The sequence below is a fragment of the Octopus bimaculoides genome, chromosome 19 (assembly GCF_001194135.2).
Source record: "Octopus bimaculoides isolate UCB-OBI-ISO-001 chromosome 19, ASM119413v2, whole genome shotgun sequence".
Taxonomy (NCBI): Eukaryota; Metazoa; Mollusca; class Cephalopoda; order Octopoda; family Octopodidae; genus Octopus; species Octopus bimaculoides.
Window position 1 is genome coordinate 33,433,592 of NC_068999.1, and position 347 is coordinate 33,433,938.

The following is a 347-nucleotide window of genomic DNA, read 5'->3' on the forward strand; positions in this document are numbered from 1 at the left end:
ACAGCAACAAATAATAGCGATGCTAAAAACAAAGATTCCTAGTTGTCCCCCTTTTTATTACAGTAAGCAAAAGTTACCTCCCTTAGGTTATTGATCACCTTACTACCATAGGCACAACACTTGAAATTTTGCGAGAACGGGGCTAATTGATTACATCGATCCCTGTTCTCAACTGGTAATTATTTCATCGACCCCTATTGGATGAAAAGCAAAGTCGACCTCGGTGGTGTGTGAACTTAAAACATAAAGACGGACTAAATGCCGCTAAACATTTTATCCTAACGATTCTTTTCTACTCTAGGTACAAGGCCCGAAATTTTGGGGGAGGGGGCCAGTCGATTACATCG